This window comes from Furipterus horrens, unplaced genomic scaffold, assembly GCF_987537825.1.
Source record: "Furipterus horrens unplaced genomic scaffold, mFurHor1.1.pri manual_scaffold_3, whole genome shotgun sequence".
NCBI lineage: Eukaryota > Metazoa > Chordata > Mammalia > Chiroptera > Furipteridae > Furipterus > Furipterus horrens.
In genome coordinates this window covers 52,140,683-52,167,352 of record NW_028327173.1, presented here as the reverse complement: position 1 = coordinate 52,167,352, position 26,670 = coordinate 52,140,683, and the positions used below count along the sequence as shown (strand labels likewise).

Here is a 26,670-nt window from a genome sequence, read left to right as displayed (position 1 = left end):
AAGATCTTCCTGTGAAATACTTGCTTTATGTATTAAGATACTTTGGGCTGCACATAACAGAAAACCCAAAGAAAAAAATAAAACAATATTTCACATAACAATAAAATGATTCCAGAGTTAGTTAATTCAGTGACTCCAGAAGTCAGCCCTTTCCATTAATATAGCTCTGTGTTCTGCTAATGACCTTTAAAATCACAAATTGACTGCAATAGTTCCAGGCTTTCCCTGCAGACACATCAGTGTCCAAAGAAAGAAAAGGAGGCCCTTCTTCTTTCCTATTTCCTCTTATCAATGAGGAAACATTCCCCAGAATTCCTCAGTAGTGTTCTCTTCACATGTTATTACTTAGTTGTAAACTGATTGACAAGACTGAGTCACATGTTCTTTCCTCAAGCAATGGGGGTTTGGGGGTGGGAGATAATATTACCTATTTATTTAGACTAATGGTGTTTTACCCCAGAGTCACTAGACTCTGCCAACAAGGCAACAAGGAAGAATAGATCTGCTATATTGTATGTCTAAAATATTCTGTTAGAAGATAAAACAAAACAATGAAAAGTTGGATAAACACTCATTTAGATCACACTCTCTGTCTTATGTGATTTTTTTTTTAAATAATGTCATTAGCCATGAGCATTGTATCCTATTGTTATAAGCACTATTTGAATAAGATTATTGAAGTTTCATATAAGTTAAGAGGGTAAAATGTATATTAGTTCTAAATTTGTACTGCAAAATTGAAACAAATATATAAGTTATTGTCACCTTTGGCTGAATTTCATACAGTCTTGGTATAAACAAACAACCAAAAAAGCAGTCCTACAAAAAATTTAGAAAATAACAGTTTTTTTTATTTAAGAACAAGTGTCTGCTATAAAGATTACAATGACAGTTCAAAGATTATTTTATAATGTAAAGAATAATACATAGAATTAATCTATTCAAATTATGAATCATACATTTAAATATCAAGTGAGTTATATAGATTAGCACCTAAATGATAATTAGGTACTATATAGATTATTACCTAAGCAATTAACATAAACTTATTCCTTCATTTTGGGGGTAAAGCGCTATTTTCTCTCTCCAGTAAGTTCAATCATTTCAATTTTTATCTCATTTTAGTGCTGAAGTATAATAAGTTGAAAAAAATGTAACAAATCCTCCTCCTTTACAAGTACATGAGCTTTTGTTTTCTGTCCTACCTATTCCACAGTAACTCAAACTGGCTTGAATAGAAGCTTCCTAGGTACACTCCAGGGAAATGAAACAGGTTAGACAAATTTGGGCTTAGAGAGACAGCTCTCTTTAAGCAGCAAAACAGCTTTTATTGGGGTTTTGCAGTCAGAAAGACCCACTTTTAAATTATGGCTTTACTACTGAGTAGCTGTGTGGCTTTGGATTAGTAACTACACCTTCCTGTGGCTTAGTTTCTCCTTTTAGGGAGTAGAAAAATAAATATCAATCAGTGTTCTTTATAGGAAACAACAGAAACCAACTAGGAAGAACTTAAATGAGAAGTAATTTATTGGAAAGATGGGTTAGGAGCTAACAACATCCAGAGACTGGGAAACCAGGCCTGAGAATGGACAGGGAGCAAGGGAGTGCTCAAAGGACAAGAATTAGAAAACTGGACGCTCAGCATAAAATCATCTGGGCAGGACTCCAGTACTGCTCTCTTGATATCTGTAATGAATGAACTCCATATATTATACCTGGAAGATTTCAAATCTTGGAAAAGAGCTCTCAGTCCACTATATTTAGGTCATTGTTCCTGTTGTCTTTGTGGCCTGACACAAACAAGGAAATACTTAACCTCTTTTGGCTTCTGCTGTAGAACCTGTTTATCTTTACCTCATCGTACAATGGAGAAGAAGTAATTCTCCAACAGGAAAAACATGGGTTATATTCATGTGAATATATTAGCTCATTTAATCTGTATAAGAACTCCATAAGGTACTTAAATCTTCACAAATTCAAAAATGTTAGTTATTGCAAGTCATACCAATAATAAGAAAAATGGTAAAACCAATTTTCAAGTCCATATTTTTCTTGTTTCCAAATTTTACAATCATTTCATTATACAACACCATCATTCTGGGGAAAAAATATCTCTAATTTTATTGAATCTTGAATCATATCATCTTTCTGATACATTAGTGGTTGTAAGCACCAGACACTAAAAAATAGAGTAATCTGGGATGTCTTATCTAAATGGTTTATATCTGAAGTCGGGAAAATTTGTTTATAATACAAAAAAGATTACACGTAGTTTATAGTACATGGTGGCCTAAATGGCAAGAATATTTGGTTAAGTTAGCCAAAAATTGGATGACGTGTCTGCTTCTGTGAGTTACTGAATAACAACATGGGTAGGAAATTACGGCATGCTTTGGGAAAAGAGTGGACTCCGAGGAATGCAATTATTATGTTGGAGAAGATTCAAAACCACTCAGCTCCTCAAACCCTAGTTTCAGGACCTCAAGCTTGAGTCAGTGAGAGTTGCGAAAACCTCTATAGAATCATAAGCAGAAAGTGACTTTTTTCAGACAATTATGCTGACAAATTGTTTGAGAAGGCTGCAATAATAGACTCTAGGCTGGCCTCCAGGATTGACTTTAGAACAACATTTCATACCTTCCCACCAAGGAAACTACTACATTAGCCCATGTCAGAAAGCTGGAGAATTCAGGAAATCCATCACAAAAATTATTGCCTCTGGAAAAACCCTGCCTTAACAGGGAGCAAAAGGGACCCACATACAACTGTCTCCCTGTCTGTTAAACAAAGTTCTGAATTTAAGTCATTATACATCTGATTTGTGAATTATAAATCACATCTGGAAACCTAACTCTAAGGGAGTCAGTGAATGTTATTTTTAGCTTTCCATTCTCTGCAGTATAAGAAGACCCATCAGAAGGATGTTGCAAAAAATGCGAATTAAGCTAATCTGTTCTATTTACCACATCATTGACATGTTTTATAAAATGTGCATATCAAATAGAAAAAACAAAGGATGTATTTTATTCTAGAGAAAATTAATCAACAAATAAAAATTCTTAAATTTCAAGGAAGAATGCATTCGCTTACAAAGGAACTTACTCATTTTTTTAAAAAAATGTTTTTGTTTTTGTGTTACCGGATGCTAGGATATCTGGGCAACATACATCACTTATGCCATAAGCAAAACTTTGTCAGGCTATAGGTCAGTAGTATTTACTTCTCAGCTAGCCTATTATTTTCATTTTGAACCATCCTGGCAGCTTTCATATTAGTAAATTTGTCTAATGTTACAAAAATAGGGGCAAATAATGTGGAACAAATTGTGCAAACTCAGAGGGATTTGAAAGACCTGGACTATGAGCAGATAAGTGACTTGTGGGATTTAGAGTAACAAAGTGCAAAAGCTATGAAACTCTGGGACCAAAAAAATCAGAGGGTCTAGAGCTAAAAAGGGTTTGGAGAATAAAGCACATTTCTTGAGTAGTTACAGATATTATACTAAAATCATCCATCTGCCTTGGAGGCAGCAGTGAGGAAAAGAAAGCAGTCCCTCAGTAGCTGGAGAGGAGAGTGAATCTTCAGATGTTATTATGACTTCAGACAAAGCATTAGTAGGTAGGACTGTGCCATCAAGAACATTCTTGATTCTTCTCTTCTGGGCTCTCACAATAATTGTTAGGGATTGCTTCCTAAAAATGAGGTATGGTCTTATGAAAGAGAGACTGGCTGAGTTTAGGATAGATCTTTCATTTATAAATAACTTAGAAGTGTAGACATCTCTATGTATTCTGTTTCTCTTAGTTTTTTCTCTCTAGATGATGTAGAAGTGGTCAAGACCCTTCCAACTGCTCTATACCCTTGTTGTTTTGCAGTCAAGTATATACTGTCCTTCACCTGACCAATGTCTCAAGACTAGCATACAAAACATTGCAGGGGAAAAATAGCTAGTGATGCTAGAGATTATATTACTTTACATAATACAAAGAAAAACAATGGCATTGCTTTCACTTATAATTGAAAGTATTGTAAATATTATTATTAATAGCATTGATTGACTTGTTACTGTTGCCAGAAACTGTGCTAATTTAGCATATATGTTTTTATCTCCAGCTCCTAAACTTGGTTTGACTTCAGGGGGAAAAAATATGCTGAAATGTCAGTGTCAGACTCATATAACATATCCTTAAGAAAATAGTTCATTGAAAACCAACCTTTCAACAGTGGAAAAGCTGAATTTGCTGTAGGACGGTTCCAGAGACTAAAAAGGCAAGACCTGTTTTGTGCCAATGGTGCTATGTTTGAGTCTGAATGTCCTTTTGTTTGAGGATGTACTAATGATAATTGAAGCATCAGCTGAGTTATTGGAAAGGTTCCGCTCAATCCTTTTATATTTTTCTCAAGCCTAGACAGATAGGTTGAATTTTGTCTTCTTTTATTTTACCATGAAAATTATAGGATAAAGAATATGGCCAAAAGGGAGGGGGGCAAGAGATGGTGTAAATTTGCCAGTCTTCCTTTCTCCATCTCCTCCCCCCACACCTCCTGCTTTGCCTTCTCTCCTTTCTCCATCAACTCCCACATTTATCTACTATTATAACTAAACAAAGATTAAAATGACCAAGCTCAGAATACTGTTCCTCATCTTACTAAAATAACTCAAACTTGGTGATGATTATTTAATTAATAATTTTTGGGCTGATACTAGAAAATGGTCTGTAAATATTTTTATTAGCCAAAATTTTTATAGCGAAGTTATCACCTCCAAATATTAAAGATTTATTATGTTCTATTTGATGACAAGGACGTTGGAGACAGAGTTTTACATAAGAAAAATTTGGATCAAGTTAGTGTCATGAAGAGGTCTTACTGAGTTAAAATAAGTAGTTTCTTGTCCGTTGCTCACTAACTGTTGTTAACTCTCTGGACCTCAATTTCTCCATCCCTAAAAAGAGGATGTTGGACTGAAAGACTTCAATTTGTACCATCCTATGTCCATTTTCTCAGCTCTGAAAAGATAGATGATTATTAGTACTATTGGACTGAGGCTGATAATATATTTCTAAAGGAAAGGCTTCATTGAGAATTCCACAATAAATTGTTGTCTTAGAACATTTGAGTTGCACACACTTTCTGGTAATATTCAATATATTAAAGACCATTTGTAAAGTCTCCATATCTTGATTTATTTTAGTCTGGGATTGCTTTCTGAAGAGATAATCTCATTTATGATATTGCCTTTTTAAGATGTAGCAGCATTATACAGAAAGATAAATTTGCACTGCCTGCTAAATGCAAATGATTGCTATTTTGAAGAAATCATTTCAAGGCTCTATTTTATACACATGTATATGGAGATTCATATGTATTCTTTAAGGGTTACAGGCAGTAGCAATAAATAAAATTATCTGTCCCTGGGGATGAAAAATATAACATTATGTGAAGGGGGATATTACCCCAATAGTACTAGAGGGTAACATCTAACTTGTATTTCATCCATGTGCCCGAATGGAGTCACTTTCAGAATTTTCAAATTGCTATGAAAATTGGTATACATGAAGCCTATTTCAAAAGCTGAAATAGAATGGAAAGCTGATATTAGCAAAGCTAGTTATCAGTCAAGGCTCAAAGTCCATAGTCATATCAGGGAGAACATGGTAATAATTAGTTTACCTAAATAAAACCTATATGCTTTTCAAGTTTATACTCTACGAACACACCAGTTATTTTCCAGAGAGTATAGAAAATGAGATACATTTTTGCTACTTGGTACTAAGGAATAGATACCTTCGTGAAGAAAATTCTTAGTGAAAGTGCCATTTTCAAAACCACTTTAGATATTGCTATTGTAGAAATTATGGTTAAATGCTAGCCACTTTCATTTATTTTATGTATTTTACCAAAAGAAAGAAAGTCTTCACTATTTAAAATCTACTAGTGACAGTTGCTTTTGTACAGAGACTGAACATACTTGATATCACTGCCATGCCATCTCACACAATTATGAGACTATTTTCCTCTGAACCTAATCATGGCCTCAGACTCTTTCTCGTCCCAGCACACCTGGCAGTCACTTCCAATGGATGAGAGTTGACACTGAAGATAAAACCTATGAGCCATGCCACCTTAAAGGTTTGATACATTTGTATAGTTCTACACACACACATATGCACACACACACAAATGCCTCATTGGAGTCCAATCATCTCTGCAGGGGAAGCTGTAAAATGCTGATATCATCATTTCTGTCATGGATTATTGCAACATCTTTTAAATGGGCCCCATGCTACTGCAATTGCTCCCCTATAGTCTATTCTCAACTTTCAAAACATGATATATCATCTCATTTCTCTTCTCAAAATTCTCCATAGATTCCCCTTCCACTTAGAATAAAAGCCCAGGACCACGTAACAATCTACATAAACCTACATCATCTGGCACTCTGCATCACTTGATTTTGTTTCCTAATTCTCTCTCTTTTGGCCAATCTGGGGTAATCCGACTAACCTCTGTGCTACTTATAGAAGGGGCCGTGCTAAATGGACTCTGTCTCACAGTCATTACACTGTTGCCCTACCTGGAATACACTTCTTGCAGATATCCATATGCCCTTTCAATGACTTCTTCAAGTCTTGAATCAGATGCCACCTCTGGGTGTGCCCTACCCTGGCCAGACTCTTTCTAAATGCACCCCACCCAACCATTCTTAATTTATCTTCCCTGATTAATTTATTTCTTTATCTTCCTTACAGTAAATAATTTTTGCATTTCAAGTTTACATTTCCCCTACTCAACTGGAATGTAAATTCCATCAGGACCATGCTTTATTCGTGAGTTTATCCCCGTCACCCATTGCGGATGGTATATAGTTATCTGCCAATTATTTCTCAAATTAATGCCTACAAGACCCGATGAGTAAATGTTATTCCCACCCACAAGGACTAAGCAAAGTACAGATATGAAGTAGATATTGAGATAATCCTCATAAGCACAATTTCTATTTGCCATGTCCAGTTAAGACATTCAGTACTTGTGGCTTAAAAATGTAGATATTACTTCTTGTCAGGATAATGGCTCACCTCTCTGCACAACCACATCAAAATTACAACTATCACTCAGAACTATCATAAATCAAGTTGAATGGAAGTCTGACAACTACAGAATTAATGAAACCACATCCATTGAGACTGGTAGGAGGGGTGTAGATGCAGAATGGGCCAACTCCTCACCCATGTGTGGTGAATAAGAATTTGGGAAGGCTATCTTGGGACCAAGAAGTCACAGCCCCACATCAGGCCCCCCAGCCCAGATTTCTAGTACCAAGAAGGTAAGTCCCCAACTTATGGCTGCAAAAATCAGTGGTGATTGAGTCAGTGGAAGAAACTTATGGAAACCCAAGAAATTCCTCTTAAATAACCCACACATGAACTCACCTACTCAGACTCACTCTCTCTGAGCTTCAGCACTGGGGTAGCAGCTTGAAAGGCACCAGTGGTATACAAAGAGAAACTCAAGCATCTGTCATCAAGGCAAGCAGAGGCCATTGTCCCTTTTCTAAACCCTCCCCCCACAGAACCAGCAAGCTGGTGCTGTATCTGAGACTCCATCAACCTGGCTAACACTGTTTGACCCACCTTGGAGATCCCCGAAGACTCCATTCCACCCAACTTTCAGATCCACCCAAGCTGCTTTTCCATATGAAGGCCTGGTCTTTGGTCATGCTTCAAGACTTCCTAAATCCTATCAAACAAGGAACAGCTGGCCTCAGTGAGCCCCAGGCCCAGCACTAGCAACCGTCAGCATAAATTCATATCTTGGCTTCACCTGGGAATCTCAAAGCTCAGCACAAGTAGCAGGAATCTCCGAAAGCTTTATAGCTCCGAAAGAGTGGCCCCAGGCAAAACACAAGTGGGGGCTGACCTTGGCCTATACACCTGGGAAACACCAGGGTCAATGCACCCAGTGAACAGCCAAGGGCCATGTCAGAACACCACTACCCTGCCCCTGCACAGCTGATCCTCTACAGAGGGCAAAGGTTGGTGGTAAGTGGTCACAGCCAATCCTTGCAGCTGATTGGCCTGAATAAGTCCCTCCCATTAATCTGCCAAGAGAAACCGAAGCTCAACTACAAGAGGAGGGTGTACTCAGATCACACAAAGGGTGAATCTCAAGTACCCACCTTAGGTGATAGGGAAAGCTGTGCTACTGGACCCTACAGGACACCTACTACATTAGGCCACACTACCAAGACACAGTGTCAGAGCAGCTCTACTTAATACATAAAAAACAAACACAGGGAGGCTATCAAAATGAAGGGACAAAGAAACATGGCCCAAATGAAAGAACAGATCAAAACTCCAGAAAAATAACTAATCAAAATGGAGATAAGCAATTATCAGATGCAGAGTTCAAACACACTGGTTATAAGGATGCTCAAGAAATTTAGTGAGGACTCTGGAAGCATAAAAAAAGATCCAGTCAGAAACTAAGGATACACTAATTGAAATAAAGAATAATTTATAGGAAAACAATAGTAGAGTGATGAAGCTGTGTATCAAATTAATGATTTGGAACATAAAGAAGCAAAAAGCAACTAATCAGAGCAACAAGAAGAAAAATGAATCCAAAAAAAGGAAAGTATAAGAAGCCTCTGGGACAACTTCAAGAGACCCAACATTTGCATCATAGGGGTGACAGGAGAAGAGAAATGACAAAAAACTAGAAATCTATTTGAAAAAATAATGAAAGAAAACTTCCCTTATTTGATGAGGGAACTAGACACTCATGTCCAGGAAGCACAGAGAGTCCCAAACAAGATGGATGCAAAGAGGCCCACTCCAAGATACATCATAATTAAAATGTTAAAGGTTAAAGATAAAGAGAGAATCTTAAAAACAGCAAGAGAATAGAAGTTAGTTACTTACATGGGAGTTCCCATAAGACTGCAGGCTAATTTCTCAAAAGAAATTTTGCAGGCTAGAAGGGTTTGGCAAGAAGTATTCAAAGTCATGAAAATCAGGGACCTGTAGCCAAGATTGCTCTACCCAGCAAAGATATCAGTTAGAATTGAAGGACAGATAAAGAGCTTCCCAGACAAGAAAATCTAAAGGAATTCATCATCATCAAACCATTATTACATGAAATGTTAAAGGGACTTTTTTAAGAAAAAGAAGATCAAACTATGAACAATAGAATGACAAAAAAATACAAATCTATGTACAAGTGAATCTAAAAAGCAAGCTAAGCAAGCAAGAATAACAAAGACAGATCATGAATACAGAGAGTGCTTATGATTGCCACATAGGAGGGGGGTGTAGAGAAATGGGTGAAGAGGTGAGGGGATTAAGAAGTACAAAGAGGTAGTTACAGAATAGCCATGGGGATGTAAAGTACAGCATAGGAAATGCAGTAGCCAAAGAATTTATACACATGGTCATAGACATGAACAATGATGTGGGGGATTGCCTGAGGGAGTGGGGCATGCTGGGTGGAGTTGGAGGCAAAGGGGCATTGAGCAGGACAATTGTAATATCATAATCGATATAATATAATTGAAAGTGGAGATATGAAAACATTTTTATTTAATAATAAACAATCTCAAAATCCTCTCCTGCCACTAATTCCTATGAGAAACTTGAGAAATAAGAATTAAAAATGGAAGGGCAGAATAAAAATGTCTTAGTTACATTCTTTGATCCTGGAGTTTGTTTAAAATAATGATTGCTTTCTTGACAAATATAGCTATAAATATTTTTAATTTGGGAAAAAGTTTTGTTAATTAGGCTACTATATTTCTCACTATTTCCACCACCTAATAGTTTGTTGTATTTTGTTTAGAAAGATGAGCTGTGGCAGGTGTTTTTTTCTCCCATGTTGAAAAACAAAATTCTATAAATGCAATATATTTCTCAGTGATTCTTTCCAAAATACCTTTTTTGCTACTGTTTCAAAAACTAGTTATTTAATATTAATGTGTTTCTGCTTTGGCAGCAACCAAGATGAATAGCTACTTGTAGAGTGGGTTTGTTTTTGTCTTTTGGCTACTTAGTGTATAGAGGTATCATTAAAAAGAGCTAATAGCACTTTAAAAAATAAGCAGGGATTTAATCTTCATTGCTTTTGATTCAGTGTTTCATCAATATCAAAAGACCTAGTGCTTGAAATGAGATGGTACATTAGTCCCAAAGCTCAATTGCTTGTAATTCGCTCCAGGAATTGGACTTCTGGTCTTCAGAATTGGGCTAGTGTCCAGGAAAAAAAAAAAAGGTACATGGAAAATGAAGCTCAGAGAAAGAATAATGAATTTTAAACCAAAAGCATGACTGTAACTTTTACCTACAACATGACTAAAAAACATCTCTTCACCAGACAAATGAATAAAAGAGGCAAACAACTTAGGTAAAATTTTATACTTATAAAAGCAATCAGTCTCTCAAATAAACACTTAAAAGGTAAAGAACAGTCAGGGAGAGGAGGATCAGAAAACTTAGCCTAAGATTATACATTATCTCATCAATACATTTTACCAATTGCCCTGGCTGGTTTAGCTCAGTGGATTGAGCGTCGGCCTGCGAGCTAAGTGTCGCTGGTTCGATCTTCCAGTCAGGGTACATCAGAGAAGGAAAACTCTGACTCCAAAAAACCTCCGCTGCCTTGCGGCATACCTCTTCTGGGGAAAGGCTAAGGGAGTAAACCCCGACAGAAAATCCGGAGCCGGAGTCCCTAAGGCGGTTTGACGTTGTAGTCAACACCGGCAACTCCTGCGGCGCACCTGAAGCCAAGCTGTATCGACTCCGTCTTTCCCTTGGACCCTTCAGCTGCGAAGAGAGGGGGGGTCTGCTGCACGGGCAACAGCAGACCCTCCATATCACCCTGCCCAGGCTCTGTAGCTTCAGCTCCACTGGAGAGGACACTCCAGCGTCATCGCAAGATGTCAATTCAACACGGGAGGAGACAGATGCCGTGTCACTCCCGTGTCGGACTGCACAGCCATTCTCGGCGGTGCAGATAGACACTTAAGAAGCTACACCATCGTCTCTCGAGACGGACGGCTGCCGACGACGACATTTTACCAAGTGGTTTTATTTTAAAGGAACATACAGTGAATAATTTCAATAGTTCCTAAAGGCTTCATGATAGAAATACCTAAGGACTACTCATATAAAATCATGCTCCAAGGAGCACCAGTCAACTCAAATTTTTTGTTTTATTTTGATATTCATTAGATACTGTTCATTTTTTGCCATTTTGGAAAAAAATACAATGAAGCAAAGTGAGTCACAAAACTAAGAATAGAGTGACAGGTATTCAAGTGATTGTGGTCCCAAAAGTCATTGCATGCAGATGGTTATAGTAAAGAGAAAAATTTCAGTTGGCTAAAATATTTGTTTATAGAAGGTAACAATTTTTTTTCAATTCTGTCATTTTTTAATTTCTTTCAGTTACATATATATTTTCAGTTCCTTCAAGAGGGTGAGTGTGGACTGAGCACCCACTGTGCCGGGCTCTAGCAGGGACACTCAGAAGAAGGGAATACAGGACAGTGTGGGATGGCCTGGGCTTGGGTTTTCGGAGGTGCTTTTCTCCCTGACCAGCTATGTGACCCCAATCAAGTGCTGCATCCATTTCCTTGCCTAATGAAGGCTTAATAATAATGCCTGCATTATAAAGTTATGAAACAAAATTTATTACATGAAATAAGCTTGCAAAACAGTTATAATGATGTTTATCTGTTAATAAGGATTAGCTGTCATTATTTTAGAAAACAAAGGAATTGGAGTTTAATAGAAGGAACCTAATATTTGAATGTGAAAAGAGCAAATCAGGTTCAGGCTTCAATCTTTACTAGTCATATAATTTTTAAGTAAGTCATTTGACCTCTCTGAGCCCATTTCATGAATTCTAAACTAGAAATAAGTATTCCTCCTATAGTGTTCTTTGAAAGAATTATAGGTGAGGGATATAAGAGGCCCAGTTCCTGTTGTGGCCATGGTCCATAAGTTACTACTTTAAATATTTCTTATTTTTCTAGAGGACACAGTTCTTTTTGTGGCCAGTTGGTTCTGGGGCAGGATAGTGTTGTGGATAAAAGCAAGGACTCTGATGCTGGTGCTACAACTTCATTTATTCATTCAGCAAATAAGCATTGCCTACCCACTGTGTGCCCTCACTGTTCCAGCCCTGGAGTACATTAGGAAACAAAGATTCATGCCCTCATGGAACTTCCCTTCTAACAGGGGGAGACACACAATAAGCATAATAAGTCGGTGAACTGTACAGTATATTAGAAAAATGTTATCTAAGAAAAAGAGAGGAGGAAGGGAGAGAGGAAGTGTGAACAGAAAGAAAGAGAGAACAGAGATTTGCAGTTCTACTTATTAGTTTACTTATTACTTTAAAGCTCTAAGCAAGTTACCTAATCTTTCTGGCCTTATTTCTTTCATCTGTAAATTGGGGAAAATAATATTGCCATTAATAGGATTGTTTTGATGCTTAAATGAATTAATCCCTATAAAGATCTTAGAAGAATGCGTGGTACATAGTAAACATTCAGTAGGTATTGGCTATTATTATTATTATTATTATTATTATTATTAGTTAGGAAAATATGGCCACTGTAATTATGTGGGTTGATTGAAATGAACACTATTAATTTTATTGTTTTCAGGCTATTCTAATTATGCTATTTTCAATGTTTTTAAAGCCTGAAACTATTTAGTGAGCCATCCTTTAAAATTTCATAGCCAAGTAAAATTTAGATAAAACATGTTAAAAAAGTATAAATATTCAAAGCATACTGAACAATTGTGTAGTTGTAATTTATTTACATGCAAGCAATCCCAGAGCTACAAAGAATCTTTAATAAGCAACAACACCACCGTAAATAACAAAATCAATGACAATATTAATTGCATATTGGCAGAGAAAAAAAGATTTGCTACCAATCAGAGTCTCTGATTTTCTCATGAATAAACGAATACAAATAGTTTAAAGTACGTCTACTACCTATAAATAAAGATTTCAAGCAACAGATATTTAAACCATAACTCAGTTTGACTGGGATTGGTGTAAAAATAGTTTCCCAGAAGCAGAGTTCTCTCCATAAGCATATATTTACCTTAATTGCCCATCACAATGTAGGATTGGGTGTCAGAAGAACCTAATAAAAATGAATAAATAACACCTGGATTCCTATTAAATATTTAGCCTGTCTAGAAGAGAAAACAAGCAAGACATACTTTTATAATGATTTTTTGTCTACTGATTGATTCTACTGAATAGTGAATTTATTTGGTTTACATCCAACCTGCTAAAATGGGAGGATGGTTTTCTGATTGGTTTTTCATTCTATGTCAGGGTATTGTAGTAGTGCGTAAGTGCATCAGAGAGATGAAGCAGGTAAAGAGGAGCAAGCAAAAATAAGAACAGGAAGCAAATCCAGGTCAGCTAAAGCAGCACAGTGAATTTTATTAGAGGAGATTCAACCAACTGGCACAGCTAATCAGAACCTAGGATAAGTAGAGTTAAGATTTGAAAACTTAGGGTTTCTTGATCTATATTACTTTTATGTTTGTAAAGTAAAATTATTAGTTCTGCCTAATTGATATGGAAAATATTTTATCAATGAGGAAACTTTTATACTTAGAGCATACTTTTTATATGTTTTAAGCAGTCATTAATAAGACTATTGGCTATATTTTAAAGTGTCAGACAAAAACTTAAAATGGCTTCATATAACTAAAAATGTAAGAGATACTGGCTTCAGATACAGTTTAATCTATAGTGTAAATATTTTTCAACATCTAAGTTTATCACATCAACACATTGTACACCTTAAACGTATGCAATGTAAGCTAAGGAAAAAAAAATGTAGGCTTGGGTAGGGTTTTATCTAGCTGCTCATAGTGTCACTGAGAAATATTTTTCCTCTTTGTCTGTCTACTCATAATCCATGACATCAGCTTTATCCTCACAGCCTCTACTAACATCCAACAAATCAAGGTCTCTCTCCGCAGTAGCAAAATGATAGACAGTTTTAGACCTCTGATTCTCAACAGCACCTTTGACTGGTGGAGGGTGAGGGGCGGAAATATAGTGAAAACGTGACTTCTGGTTGCTCCTACATATATTCTGCAACTTGCTTTCACTCTGTGGCCCAATTTGGTTCATTAACTATTTATTATATCCAGAGGAACAGGATATGCTGATATGTTGAGTCAAGTAGGAAATTCATGCTACTCGAATTGAGACTAGAAGAGGGCAATTTCCAAATAAATACCAGCTGACTACAGGCAAAAGAGAAGGATAGAGACACTGAGAAGGCAATAAAAAATCCTTTCAGAGGCTCAGCCTATTTACTATGAAAAATGTTTATGAAAGTGAGGGGTGCCATATTTACAAATAATCATGGTCACTGTGAATAATTTTTCATAAAGCTGGAAAAAATATTTATGGACCAGATCATGAAATGCTTTAAATGCCACGCTAAGGAATTTGAGATTTTTTCCTTGCTATTGAGGATTTTGAAGGGTTTTAATCAGGGAAATAACATGTTCAGCCTGTACCATCTTAGAATGGTCAGAGTATCTTTATGCCGTAGATACATGTGCACAAGCATACACATCTTGATTTGCCACAGCCATTGTCTTTTAGTAGCAAAAGAAATCAGTGATATAAGAGAGGATCAGTTCCTGGAGAACAAAGTAGAGTAAGAAAAAGGATAAAGGCTTACATTTGTCTTATGAGGAACCTATGAAAAAGCACCCCAAATCAACAGAAGCAATCTTTGGTTTATTTGAAAGCACTGATTAAGTGACACAGGGACAGGATCGTTGTGAGGTTGTTGTTTTTTTTTAATTCCAGAGTGAAATATCATTATCTGTTTATTGGGCTATCTCCTCATTCTCTCTGTGAGACATCTGAGATCAAAACCCAAGATGTGCACTGAAAATCAGTATAACGAAGCACTATAATCTAAAATGAACAAAATGCCTCCATCAGAAGGGCCGTGCACTTTCAAGCAAGGGCCTCACCTCCCACTAACCCTGCTTCTCCTTAAAATCACCCGTCTGCCCATCTAGCTCAGTCGCAGCTAAGTAAAGTAACTGGACACTTTCTCCCATAAATTCAGTAGACAGGCGTAAGTAAAAGGTAAAAGAGGAAGTGCCAGCAGTGCAGGGAGGGTGGCAGCCAGCCACGCTGCAGGCGTAAACAGTGCTATTAGAGGCAAGAAGCATGGACTCCAAAGCAGCAAAAGTCAGGAAAGGCTAACTTGCCTACAGCGCTCTGGCAGCCTCAAGGGAGACAATTAACTCAGTGTCACCAAAAGCAAACCTCAGCCTTTGACCAGTCCCTGTGAAAGGCAAAAATAGCTTTTCATGCACGTTGTCAAGAAAGTTGCTGAATAAAAACATCTGCCAAATTCTCTGCCCTAAAGAGGGGTTTCCAGTGAAAGTCAACAAAATGTGCTGCTAAAACACACATAAAAGCAGTCTGTGAAATATCTGTCTCATGAAATCAATATTAAAGCAAAGCTGATTGATGGTTGTTGTTTTTTAACACTTTAAAACTGCAGACATTAAACAATTTTTAATATAAAGATGCCACCAAGTAGCCTTGTTTAGAATTGACTCATAGACAGTATTCTTCTTCATATACATATCAAGCTGATAGTCAACAATACTGTATGCTTATTGTTGAATAGCCATAGTGAAGGAAATAAACTTCTCATACATTAACTATTTTTATTGTACCTAGTATTATTTTGGTGGGTTCCCGAAACCAAGGACTCACAAAATTTACTGAAAGCTGTTGTACTTGTGATTACTCTTCATTATAGCTAAAGAAGGCACATCAAATCAGCCAAGGGAAGAGCATGGGGCAGAGTCCAGGAAGAGTTCCCAACGTGGAGTTTCCATTGTTCTCTACCCATAGTCAAGACTTGCTTTCCTGGCATTGATATGTGAAACCTACACAGAGTATTTGCACCCAGGGAAGCGCACCTGAACCTGGGTGCCCAAAGCTTTTACTGTGGCTCTATCAGATAAACACTGTTGATCAATCACAGGGTGGATATCAGTTTCCAGCCATTCAGAAGATACAGTTGATATCATGTGACCTAAAGCCCCACCTTCAATCACATTTTTAATGTGGTTCAAAGGCTCCAGGTCACATTGTTACATTGCCCAAGACCAGCAACCAAACAAAGACTGTCTTATCAAGTATAACATTCCAAGGTCTTAGATGTTACTTCTGGGAAGCCAAGACCAAAGGACAGACTTGTCTTTGAGCAAGGTTAAATTCCCTGACACCCCTGATAAAATATGAGTGGCTCTCTATTGTTTTTATTTTTCTTTTAAATATTTTATTTATTTAATTTTAGAGAGAGGAGAAGAGAGGGAGAAAGAGAGGAAAAGAAACATTAATGTATGAGAGATAGTGAGATACAATGATAGGTTGCCTCTCACATGGCCCCAACTGGGGACCTGGCCCACAACCCAGGCATGTGCCCTAATTGAGAATCAACCATCCACCTTTCGGTTCACAGGCCAGCATTCAATCCACTGAGCCACACTTATCTGGGCTGTTTTTCAAATTTTTTTAAAATTTTGATTTGTATTGTCATATGTGACATTTGAATGGTAGATAAAAATATGTGGGTCAAGAGTTGACTCTACAATCTATTAAAGCTATTAAAGATCAGTATGATCTTCCTGTCTTTTATTTTTTTTCTTTCCTGCCATTCAACTGTAAACCAATCAAGTAGCTTACATTATCTCTAGACAGATCAGATTGATATAAAGAAAAAACATGAGAGATTATACAAAACATGACACACACACGGAGTCATGCTCACTGTTTCAGTCAATGGTAGACTTCATATGTGACAGCGGTATATACCTTATAGTGTAGTAGCCTATACCATTTCATTTGCATAAGTGAACTCTATGATGTTTTCACAATAACAAATTGACTAATAATGCATTTCTAAGAATGTATCCCCATTGTAAAGTGACACATGACTACACACTCACTGATTTTGTTATGTTTTCTTTCTTCAACAGTTTATTAACTTTACCAAAATATACCACTTTCTGTATTCAGCACTGTTTCTTTTGTAAACTTTTCTTTTTGCTAAAGTACATTTTTTTAGTTCTTCCAGTGCAAGTCTGTGGGTGGCAAGCTTTCTTACTCTCGGTATGCTTGAAAATTTGCTCAAGATTTTTGGATGATAGCTGTGTTAACCCAAAGGGTAGAATTGCCAAAGAACATCCCTGCACATTATAGACCTTAGCCCATACCAAATCTTATTAATGATTCAAAGGACACTGGCAAACAGTAGGTTCAGGCAAAACATTCATTTCCTTCAATAACTCAAAATGAACATATGCAGCTTCTAAAAATGTTTCTTTTCGTATATTAGGATGCATTTCTATTTCAGATAAATAGAGTAACGTTGACCAATATACAGGGGTTGGCAACAGTAGGTTTACATTGGTAAAATAAATAAATCATACAGTAATCAATAAATACTAATACAAGAATAAACTCCATGTTTCATGAACTCATAACTGTAAACCTGTTTTTGCCCTCACCTATATGCTAAATTTTTCATAAAATAAACCCTCAAGGATTTGGAGCTCATTCATTTTAAACCCTGATAATTACACAGATAAGAGAGTGCTTAGATGACTATCCTCCACTCTCCAGCAAGTCATTCCTCATACATCCATGAAGTCCAGGTTCATTTACAAGAAACAACCTAGTTACACCAAGTATAAACTATGAAAAATATTTTCTAGATAGCCTTTGCTGGGTCACTCAGTTGGTTAGAGCATCATCTTGTACACCAAAAAGGTTGCAGCTTTACTCTCCAGTCAGGGCACATACCTGGGTTTCAGATAAGGTCCTCTGTTGGGGAGTGTATGGGAGGCAACTGATCAATGTTTCTCTCTCATCTCTCTCTCTCTCTCTCTCTCTCTCTCTCTCTCTCTCTCTCTCTCCCCCCCACACACACACACACACACACACACAAAATCAATCAATAAACATATCCATTGGTGAAGATTTTAAAAAGAGTTTTCTAAAGCCCTGGCCGCTGGGCTTAGTGGATTGAGTGTCGGCCTGCAAGCCAAGGGTTGCTAGTTTGATTCCCAGTCAGGGCACATGACTAGGTTGCACATCAGGTCTCCAGTTGGAGGTGCAAGTGAGAGGCAACCACACAGTGATGTTTCTCTCCCTCTCTTTCTCCTTTTCCCTCTCTCTAAAAATAAGTAAATCAATAAACAAACAAATAAATAATTTTTTAAAGTGTTTTCTAGATAAAGACTGACTTTCTGTAGTAAATACCATTATCATACTGCAAAGAGGTCTACTCAAGGTCATTGACATTTTATAAGGAAGTAAGCCGAAGATCATTCTTTCACCCCTAATTGCCAACCAGGTCCCCAGTAGAGAATGAGAGAATCACAGATCCAGTGTTAACATTTTGCCTCCCAATTGTTTTATAGGATGTCTATTTCTGAGTTGACAGTTCATTTTTTTATTTTGTTTTAATCCTCAGTACTCTGTGAAGCTGTTGTTCCTTATCCCCTGACATTTACTATTAGTGAGAAATTTTCTCTCAGTCTAATTGTTGTTCCTTTGTAGACCATCTAGCCCCTCTATCTGGTGACTTTTCAGATATTCTACCTATTTTCATCTTTTGCAAGTTCATTATAATGTTATCGTGTGTCTGAGTATATATTTAACTTCATTTACCTTGTTGGCATTCAATCAGCACCTTTAATCTTAGGACTCACATGTTTATTTAATTCTGGAAATTTCTCATCTATTTTCTTATCAAGGATTGCATCCTTATTATTCCCTCTTTTCTTCTGCAAAAATTCATTTCAGATCATTGTTGGAGTCCTTCAATCTACATTCTGTTTTTCTAATCTAAACATCTATTTTATGTACACACATTTTAAAATCATTTTATCACTCTTCTTGTGAATTTCTTTTATGGTTCATATTTTTTCTGTTCCATCATCCCAAAGAAAAGTTTACCGTATCTTTATTATTTTATTTTAATTCTTTACTTTTAGAAGATCTATTTTCCATATTTATCTTTTTATTTCATTTCTACCTGATTTTTGTTTTATATTTTTTAGTGGATGTCTAAATGTATAAGTGATACTTCCTAAATGTCTTCTGAATTCTCAGTGAATATAAATATACTGTCTTGCCTTTTCATGACTCAGAATAAAACAAAAATATCTTTTTCCAACATCAACTCCCAATCTAAGGGAAAATTTCCAATGTACCATTCTTTCTAAACAAATAGAAATCAAGAGAAGTTCAGATCCGTCAGCTTGGATATACTGCCTCGGATGATAACAGAGCTTCAGATAAATCATGATACACCCAATTTTCAAGTCCCTAAAAGATCTTAGACCACTAAAAATCAAATATCTCACTAATCTAATTGAATTACATATTTTTACACTATAACTGTGATCCTGGAGGATCAAGAATCAAAAACTTCATCTATTTAGATTTCACTAATGCTATATTTAGGCTGACATTAACAAACAGTGGAAGAAGGTAAAGTGAAAGTCAAGTGTGTAAATAACTTTAAATTAGAAAAATATAATAGCCAGTCTGGATTTTGTGGTAGATATATTATTAGTCAACATCATTCCATCTTTTTAGCCAATATCCCTCTGTCTCTCACTCCTAATAACACTACTGGTACAGACTCAAGGATAGATGTTAATGTAAAAAGATTCAAAGGGAACTTAAAGATCATCTAACCCTAATTGTTTAATTGTAGTATAAATTTCCCACAAACGTTAGTTCAGGTGAAAACTAAACTGAAGACAGATTTTAGTATGAGGGAACAGCATGTAATTAAAAGTGTTGAGACATCTGAAGAGAGTAGGAGTTCACCCAGATGGTCTGGAACATAAAGTAGGTAGAGGAGAATTGTAAGTGATAAGGTAAGAAAAATCACTGAGGTTCCACTTTGGGAAGGTCTGGAATGCCAGGCTGAGAAGGAATGCTGGGACACAGTTCTGTTAGAACTGAAGAAGTGTAGAAAACTGGCTTTCAAAATGTCACTAACACAACATGTTGATAAGGCAGTGCTGAGTTTGTTGTTCAGGTAGGTAACTGAGAAGATGACCTTGAAAAATTTGGTTAGTGCCCCAGAGGCAGAAGCCAAAGTTAGATTTTATTGAGAACCTAACATTAGTTTAAGGCAGGTCTTTCAACATGGGCCTTGGTTAGAATTAGGTAAGGATCCCAAATACAATAGTTTAGAGTTGGTGGACAAAGCAAGGATAGGATATTGAGAATTTTGAAGTGAGGGGTTCAAAAAGTCTCAACGTATAAACTATTGATGCTTTTTAATGAAGAATTGATGTGTCTCTCAGAAAGCCCCTGTAATGAACAATTTTATTTATTTATTAGGCAAGAATCTCCTTTGATAATAAAGACGATGGAATAGTAATGCCATATTAATGTCACTAGTAAATGAGATAAAGATAGGTGTTTTCAGTTGTCAAAGCCTTTAGAGGTTTCCGAGTAGGGGCATAATATAATAAGCATTGTATTTTACAACGATTTTTTAAGCATTTATAATGGAATTAAAAGATACGTGATAGACAGAAAACAGCATTAACTGGGGAAAGGTTTTTGCAATTGCAATAAGTAAATGTGTCTGAATATATGGAACAAAATGAGGAGAGGGGAAAAAATTGAAATCGAAGAAAAATCAACTGTCGGTAGGCTGGTAGTGGTGGGATGAGGAAAGATTAAAGGGTGTTAAGAAGAAATAGAAGTTCAAGATAGTGCTAAATTTTAAATGTACATGACTATGGGGTCACTTATCCTACTAATAGAAACAGGCCTTTGTCACATCTTGTGTGAAGATTGCTCCATTCATGGCACATTTTTTTGAATGCTGCCTATGTTAGCTCAGTGCTTCTTAACCCTGGCTGCAAATTGGAATACCAGTGCCCTTCTCCAGGACAATTGAACCTGCATATATGGAAATAGGGTCTAGGCATTAGAATTAGAAAAAAAAAAGGTATGAGAAAATTTTAATGCAGTTTAAATCTATAGACCCTGAAGGGGAATATTTACATTTAATGCTTGGTCCTTGACCTCAGGGAGCTCTCTAGACATTAGCTGGAAGGAGATAGTACAGGTAAGGTCCAATTTATTTCAGACAAGCTTGTGATATCACCAAAACTTTCAGGACTTTCTGAGGCTAATTTGACTAAAGAGACTTTTCTATTCAATTTCAAGAGAAATGTACCTGTGAACATGTTTTGTAACTTTGGCTGACATATCTGTCCCCTGTTGGGTAATGTCACCACTGCGTCAGTGTGAAAAAAAGCCAACTACAGTTATTATTGGCTTTAGCTTATTCGACTTCATCACTTAAACATACATACATGAACTTTTTAGGAATTCTTGGATACTAAATAATATATTTAATACCTTCCTTTCTGCCAAATATACTCTTCTTTAGAGAAGGGTTTTATGATCTCTGCTACCTCAGCAATTAGTCATTTGTCCCTTTCCCTCTGTCCCAGGCAATCTCTGATCATATTAACCAGGCTGCAGACATGGTCTCAGCTGCGTCTACAATACTTCTGATGAATGGGTTTTTTTTCCCTAAGATAATTTTAATTCAACTTACAATTTTTCATTTGCAGCCCTAAATTTTTATGTAGATACTAAATACAACTGGAGAATTTTCTCTTCTCAGAAAGTTAAACATCTGCTAATGAAAAATGACCAGAAGTAAAGTACTTATTAGAATTTAATTATAGAGCAAATAAGGTTTTTTTAATAGTTTACAATGGAATCCTGCTTGCTAAAAGCAGTGCACTCTATTTTACGAATTTTCAACTTTATTCCTATGCAACAACCAAATTATCTTAATGGGTGCCCAAGTGACAAATTAGATGAATGCCTTCCCCCTGAGTCATTTTCTGATAAAGACACATCGTTTAGTTGCAAGATGACAAACTATGTGTTCAAAGAGACAAATCATTTAATTAAAATTTACAAGCGGTTAAATACTGTTTGACCCAAGTGGAGGCTGTTATCATGAGTCAATTTCAGAGGAGGAACACACTTTTCAGAAAAATCAATTCCAAATAACAATAGCACTTTGAACATATGGTATAATCACTTTATGGTATTTTTGAATACCTCTTCAGGTTAGTGGCAGTTTTTACCTAGTTCAAAAAGAATTTCAATCTAGTTGAAAAGAATTTGAGTTTTACTTGGCACTTTAACTCTATTCAGTTTCATGAATATTTAATATCACGTTCAATGTTTAAGCAAAATGCTCTTCTATCTTAAGAGAAAATAGCTAAAATTTTGATGAGTTACGGTTTTTCATTGCATATATAGGCCAATGGAAATTGCAATCATCTTTCATGAAAAGGCTGGGTAGTTTTTATTGTTTGAGAATAAGGGTGGCCATTGCATTTACTTACTAGTACAGTAAATGTAAAATTGCTTAAGTAACATGCTTTATTATTTATGCTGCCAACCACATAATGTGAGGATAGTTTCATAAAAAATATAAATTAGAGAAATTTTACATGCCAGCAGGCTGTAGATCTGTTTTATGGCTCTGACTTAGCAGGTGCCCTTCCATTTTAGTTGTGCCCTTTAATGAAGTACATATTTAAGCAGTATTGAAATGCAGATAAAAATATGACGCATATAAGGCAAGCTGGTTCCTTTCTCCAGAGATGTACTTTACAAGCTCCATCATTAGTAGTTAATGACTTGGGATACTTTTCATCAGTTCAATTCAGCTTTTTGCTCATCTGTTCCATGTCAAGGTTGATAAGGTCTTAGGAAATGTGTTTGCTCAGTTTTGGAAGTTAAGACTTTTAACACTGATGGATTCATCATATGTGGAAGATTCATTTGTGGGTAAGAAAATCCATTAATATTCAGGGTTAGACATAGTCCATACACTGTCTAAACTAACATAATAAATAGAAATAATCAAGGAAGCATAAAGTAGTCATCTAAAATACATACACCATTTCTTTCCTCCAAGTCATCAATGTGATTATGAGAAAAAGACAAATGATAACTGCTGGATTATTTTAAGTTGTTAATATTATACTTGTGTATGTGTAATCTATTTTGCTTTCTTGTCTGTAGGACAAGAAACAAGTTTTTCACCCTTAAATATATTAAGAGGAATAATAATTAAACATGTTGACAGCATGAAATTTTTATTAGACGATAACAATTTATTATTTGTAATATATGACTCCATTTAAAATTTTCAAAACCAATGAAGTTTATGAGGACAATTATCAATGGTTACCACCAAATATCTAGATTTAAATGTCTTATATGTAAGTCAAGAGAGTGTTTACCATGCCAGATATCAATTGGAAAGATAGCTATAATTTTGACAAGCAATTTTTCAAATAGGGAATATTTTTTTAAAGGTCAAAAGTATAGTGTTTCATACTTCATTGAAATTAATGGTTCAGCTAATGTTTTTAATACTGTTTACAGTATTCTAAAAAAACACACAACCTTAATTATCTGTAGTAGACATAAATAATTGTCAAAATACAAATAAAAAGAAATTCTATCAAATCAAAATAATTAGTTCATTAGTTAAAATTTTCTCTCCTATTAAAAACCTTTTACTTTTTAAAATATAGCAATAAAGAATGAAGGAGTCCTTTAGCATACTGTTACCAACGCATTGTTTAAATTGGACTCTGCAATACAAGTGCAAATAACAGACAAGAGCAATGCAGATTATATAATCCTCTGGGCATTCATTTATTGCTGTTCTCTATTTTTACATTATGACACCTACTTTAACAAATACCTTAAACACCAACATATCCTCAGGGTCCATTCATATAATTCCAGTTCTAAATTTAACCTACTGATTAACCTAAGGCAAGTTTTTGGCCTTAAGCTTTATGCCAAAATGCATGACTTCTGAGGAGACCTGGGTCAATTTTATTTTATTTTCCTTTTTTAAAATTAATTTTACAAGGTATATTTTATGAAGACCTGTTTTAGTATTACTGCAGAAACACTGACCATGGACAGGGACTAAATCTTCTGGCTATGATATGTAAAACAAAAATCATTAAAGTTGTGAAAAAGAGCTTTCCAGATTTGTTTAAGAGCTGGTTCAATGGCAACCCACAGTTTGCGGTGCAGGTTGGACCACCTTGTGTGAAAGGCTATGAAACTATCACTCCGCAGGACTAAATGCGGATTCTCCTCTTCTCCACTCTGTAAGCTAGATCTCAACAGTGGCTGAAGTATGGTCGGTGGACGCATGTAGTTTCCCACCCATGCTGTTATCTCGGTGACTTACCTCTCACCCGACCCCCTTGCTCACTTTATGCCATGGACACTGGTCTCCCTGCTGTCCTTACTATGCATTAGACATGCCCCACCTCAGGATTTTATGTTCCCTCTGTTTGCAACATCCTTCCCCCAGATAGCAAATGAGTCTCTCCCCAATTCCTTTCAAATCTTTCTTCAATTATCACCTTCTGAAGGAGGTCAACTCTGACAATGCAAGTATATTGGTTGGACTTCACAGAATGCCCCGTCTCTTTTACCATGCTCTATTTTTTTTATAGTACATGTCACATTCTATTTATAATTTAACTATTATGTTTATATTTTATAATCTCTCTGCTCCAACTAGAATGTAAACTCTGAGAGGGCAGAAATTTGGGGGGTATTTTGTTAAGTAAGTGTGTTCCTGGGTCCCAGAGCAAGAAAAACCTGTCAGAAAGCAAGTAATCAGTAAGTATTTTTTAAATCAATGGGTTGAAAATAGTGAACATATACCTCAAGCCCTGGACATTGATTGATTATATGTAGGTATAGAACATTTTAATAGTACTATTGCTACAGCTACTGCTGTTACTTATTTTACTAAGGGCTCTCATTTGGTCTCTATACAATGTATGCCAGGCACCATTAACTGTTTCACACAAGTCATCACATTTCTTTTCAATGCCCGTGTTACTTGCATATTATTAGCACCACTTTATAGATCAGAAGGTTGAGATTCAAAGAGTTTAAGTTTTTTTACAGCTAGGAAATGGGAGAATTAGGAGTAAAATTTGGATCTGTCAATCTCCGAAGATTTTACTATTAAGCTTTTGACAACACATCAAATGCTCATCTGACATCAACTTGGCAAAAGCTATTCATAATAATAATTTTCCCTCAATGTTCTTTATATATATGATGGTGGCCCTCCAAAAAATATGGAATTATATTCTTGGGCAGCCATTGTAGTACAGGCTTCCCTGCTAGGTGAGTGTTCTAGGAGCCCATCTGTATCAGTGTACCAGCTGGCATTGTTGTAAGAGGCTGTGTTGGGCTTCAGTCGAAATTTTTTGAAGACTCTTTCAATGGGTTTGCCCATTTCATGATGGGTGATTTACGAGCACCCCTTTCCACACCACAATAAATGTTCAGCAGTTTATAACCAAAAAAAAGATGGCATGACCCCTGTGCCCCACCTTCCCTATCACCCAATTTTGCCCCAAATGGCATTTTTGTTTGTTTCCCCAGATGAAAAAAGTCCTCAATGGGAAATGTTTTGTTGATGTGAAAGAAGTGAAACAAAAAACAGCAGAAGCACTAAAAGGCTTCAAAATTGATGAGTTCAAAAATGTTTTGAGCTGTTGAAAAAAGTCTTGATAGGTGTATTGCATCAAATGAAGAATACTCTGAAGATGATTAAAGTTTAAACATGTAAGAATGAATATACACATTTTAATAAATAAATGCTGGATTTGGGAGGAGTTTCCCCTCATATACTCTATTTCAAGAACTTATTATTTGTTACATAAATCAAGATAATTTCCCAACTAATATTCATTTCTATTCCTATCCATTCTATAACCTGTGTTAGTTAAATCTGCATAAAGTATAACAGTAATAATGATATTAATCTGATCAGATGCCTCCAATGGGTCCTTATTAAGTTCATATTCTCTTTATTATTTGACTCCAGTTTACTTATCTGCTGATTCAACTGTCTCTCCCCAATACTCACCCCAGTAAGAAAGGTAGACTTAAAGAAACTAGTAATAAAATGAGAAAGACAGCTCTACAAAATTGACTTCTATGTATAACTTAATGGTTCATAAATATACAAGTTTAAATAGGTTGCAACCCTGGTATCATCATTGTCTTCAAAAAGATAATCACTCCTTTTTTCCAAATCAGCATTTATGCATGCTGTTAAAACAATTTACAGAGACTAGATGTAGATCCAGTACCCAAATCGTAACCACCTTAATGATGACCACAAAGACTGGGGACTAGTGGTCAGAAGTTTGCAGCACCACCCAGCTCCTGAAATAATTCAATGATTAACTTACAGATTGTGTTGGCAGCCACACAGGACGACGAACTGCAAACCCCATGAATGCAGAAACTGTCCTACTCATTGCTGTATCCTCAGCATCTATTGCGGTGGCAGGCACAAAAACAATAATTTTATTGTTTTTGTGCCTGTTGTTCTCATCAAACTTCTGTTTTGTTTTTTTCATGATGTGTACTTGTAATTGCAGTGACATTGCAGGAGGTGCAGGAACTGGAGATCTTGAATGAGATCAATGGTATAAATTCTAAGGTCTG

The 26,670-nt window shown here is 36.1% G+C and overlaps 1 protein-coding gene across 1 annotated transcript in view; it reads left to right on the top strand.

The window, feature by feature from the left end:
- NEGR1 (neuronal growth regulator 1) overlaps positions 1-26,670 on the top strand; it is an 857,364-nt gene that overhangs the window by 772,977 nt on the left and 57,717 nt on the right. The gene's annotated exons all lie outside the window — the stretch shown is intronic.